Consider the following 4,152-nt stretch of genomic DNA (forward strand, 5'->3'; position numbering starts at 1 on the left):
GATTCCACTATATTTGTGGGTTCAGACAGCTTTGTGGGGACCAAAGGTAGGGTGTCTATTACGGGTGCCCACGATGATAGTGCCACAAAGTTGTTTGTGAGTGTGCATGTGCAAGTGTGTGTGGGTGTGTATCAGAATCAGCTTTATTTGCCAAGTATGTGTGCGCATATGAGGAATTTGACTCAGGATTGTGCATTGCTCACGATGTGCTTGCTTATACAATAATGATAATACAATAATAAAATCACACATAGGCTACAGGATAGAGAACACATATATACACACTATAAAAAACAATATAGACAGAAATGTATCATTAGTATCGTCAGTGTCATTGTATCATTCAACTCCCCTGGGATCAGACCTAGCCACCCCTTGACTGACAACAATGTGCAGTACATTATATTTCAACACAAACAAACTGAAAATATGATAATATGGCTCAGTGAATATTCAAGTTTAAACAGCCTACTGTACCTTTGAACTGACATGAACTTCAGATGTAGTTTCAACTGTCATTATGACATTGTGACATTTATTGTGCAGTAATTCATGTCCAAGTACTTGCCACTGACAATCTTGAAATACTTTTAAAGTCATTTTGAACTTGCAGGACTGTAATTCAATAGAAATTTTTCAAATTTTGGACATTCAACAAAAGACAAACTTATGGCTTTGACAGCAATTTACTGCACTCAGGGAAGTAGAAAGAGCACATGGATGGGTGGATGTAGAGATGAAACAATTAGTCTATCGACAGAACGTGTTTGATTTGATGCTTTTCTTTGTCTTTTTGGAATCAGAGGCAACAATGGCTAACATGCTGTAGATGTATTTTCAGTCTATTAAGTGTAGCGTATGGGATATTATAGTATTTAGACAATTTTTGCATTATGTAATAGCATTTTTTAAAAGCAATTACATGACATTACATCACTTAAAAATCTTTTTAACAGTAATATAATTTGCTCCTTTTACTCAAAATAATTTAACAATTCGTGCGCAAAGATTTCCACACTAATATTTTCTACCATATGTTGGTGGGTGGTAGCAGGAAAGTCAGCAGGTAAGTAAACTTACTTTAAGTACAGTAGATGGGCCTCTAACGGTGTGTTCAGACAGAACACAATATTAGAAGGGACACAATTTCAAAGTCAATGGAGAGTCTTCATTACAGAGAGACATGATTAGATGCAAATTTGCGGCAATGTGAATTGAAAATGTGTCAAATTGTGCAAGAAAAAGGGTTTTATGAATGTGCTTCATTAACATACAGAAGGGTAACCCAAAGGAGAGAGACAGCGGTCAGTCAGATGAACACATACAAACAGGCACACTACCACAGACACGGTCCATGTGTCCCTTGCTAGTTATCTTACAGCTAACGTACAGCTGGGTCTTTGGCTGTTGTCTTGCCCGCAAAAATTTGCTTCGCTTTCTGTCTGAACAAGTGTAGTCAGAACTTGGAACATCACTCAGGTCAAACCACCTGCCCCACAAAGGCAAAACACAGGAACTCTCTAACTTATCTCCATTTAGTTAAGATCTGAATGTGACTTTCCAACATTACCTTAATATAAGAAATGATGCTGTAGAAATTCTGCACGGTCACAGAGAAACAGCAATCGAGACTGCTAAAGAGAGAGAGCTCTATGAAATGATAAAAACTTAGCTGGTGAGATAGCCATGGCTAGCCTTAGCTAAACTAAAAAATAAATGTAATTAATGGTGTTGCAGTAGCTGTTAACTGTAAATAAAACATATCTATTTTAATGAACTTCTTGGTAATTCAGCTTGTTCCACATGACTAAACGAGGCAGTAGCTAAATCCAGTCATGACAGAGGGACAGAAAGCTAGAAATGGAGGTGAAACTCATTTTGTCTGTGTTACCACAGAAAGGTTATTTTTTTTCTAGTCCGTCTTGCAACCCTGTCTGTTCTCCTCTCTACCCACCTGCCCACTCACCCTGCTTGTTTCCTACCTGTCTGCCTGACTTTGTGTCTGTCTGCCTGTCGGTGTGGGTGGTCATTTAATCACAGACTGTATGTGGTCCTTCATCTTCTGAGGGCGACAGGGCAGATTGAATTAGAGCTTTAGAGCATCTCTGATTACACAGACATCAGCTTGTGTGTAGACAAATCCATCAACAAGGGGTGTTAAAGTGATATTTCTCTCCGGTTTCATCTTTTTTCAAAAACATGATAAGATGCTACCGGGCAGTAAACATGTGCGATTTGTTGGTGCGTAAGGCTTCAACGTTGTGTGTTTTTAATCATGTTTTAGTTCAAAACAGAGCAAAATATGTTTGTAAAAGCCAGCCTCTAGTACACCCACTATGAAGATATTCAAAGTATTTTACTCCTGTCATTGGTAATATTATCAATAAAATACACCTTAGATTTGGTCTATTTTATTGTAGTATTGATGTGATATGATGAAATGTGAAAAATAAATAATTAAAAGATCAAGTAATAGGGCACATGATATGAGTACAGGACGAGGTTTCACTCTGAAAAGAGAAGAGGAAGGCAAAAGTAAACATGTCAGCCAAAAACCTGAGTGCAATGTCTTTTTTATTTTAATATAATAGTAAGACACTTTGCAACCTACTCTGAATCATAAGGAACCTCCGGGTCTGAAAATTGAGGCGAATGCGTAAGTCCATTAAACCTGCATTCTATCAAACAGCCAGCAGGGGGCAACTCCTTGGGTTGCAAAAGAAGTCTGGTTCCATTAGAAACAATGGTAAAATGACCTTACTTCTCACCTGATGGCCTTAGATCTACTACAAATTGTCAACATGTCTCTCCTGTCAGGTTTTTTCCCACAGGCCCTGAAAATAGCACCCCTTAAGCCACTCTTAAAAAAGAGCAATCTAGACAGGTCACTAATGAGCAATTATAGGCCTATATCAAATCTCCCATTTTTAAGTAAAATCATTGAAAAGGCTGTTTTTCAACAGCTTAGTGCTTTCTTGGCACTAAATAACTGTTTTGATGTCTTCCAGTCAGGTTTTCTACCACACCACAGCACTGAGACGGCTCTTGTTAAGGTCTTCAGTGACCATCCATCCATTTAAACACTGACAGTGGGAGAATTTCAGTCTTAGTATTATTGGATCTCAGTGCTGCAGTTGACACAGTCGACCACAACATATTACTAGACAGACTTGAAAACTGGATTGGACACAGTACTTAACTGGTTTGAATCCTACTTAAAGGACAGGGACTACTTTGTGTCTATAGGTAATCATACATCAGAGCTGACAAAAATGACGTGGAGTTCCCCAAGGCTCCATTCTGGGGCCTCTTTTGTTTAACATTTACATGCTTCCACTGGCTCAGATTATGAAAAACAAATAAATATGTTACCATAATGATGAGAGACAGATTTACATAACGATATCACCAGGGGACTATGATCCCATACGGGTGCTGAGTAACTGTATTGAGCATGTCAACGGCTGGATGTGCCCGAATTTTCTTCAATTGAACAAAGATTTTTTGGAGCCAGGGAGGAACGATTGAAAGTCAGCGCTCGACATAAATCTGTAATGTTAAGAACCACAAATCAAGCCAGAAATCTTGGTGTAGTCATGGACTCAGACCTGAATTTGAGGAGCCACATTAAGACAATTACAAAGTCAGCCTACTATCACCTGAAGAATATATCACGGATTAAAGGACTTATGTCTCAGCAAGACCTGGAAAAACTTATCCATGCATTTATCTTCAGTCGACTCGACTACTGTAACAGCGTCCTTACAGGGCTCCCTAAGAAATCCATCAGACAGCTGCAGCTGATTCAGAATGGTGCTGCTCGAGTCCTCACTAAGACCAAAAAAGTGGATCACATCACTCCAGTTCTGAGGTTTTTACATTGGCTTCCTGTATGTCAAAGAACTGATTTCAAAATCCTGCTGTTAGTTTATAAAGCACTAAATGGTTTAGGGCCAAAATACATTTCTGATCTTCTGCTTCGTTACGAACCATCCAGACCTCTCAGGTCGTCTGGAATAGGTCTGCTTTCTGTCCCCAGAGTCAAATCTAAACAAGGAGAAGCAGCGTTCAGTTATTATGCTCCGTATATTTGGAACAAACTCCCAGATAACTGCAGGTCTGCTGAAACTGTCAGTTCTTTTAAATTAAGAC

This window comes from Micropterus dolomieu, linkage group LG02, assembly GCF_021292245.1.
Source record: "Micropterus dolomieu isolate WLL.071019.BEF.003 ecotype Adirondacks linkage group LG02, ASM2129224v1, whole genome shotgun sequence".
NCBI lineage: Eukaryota > Metazoa > Chordata > Actinopteri > Centrarchiformes > Centrarchidae > Micropterus > Micropterus dolomieu.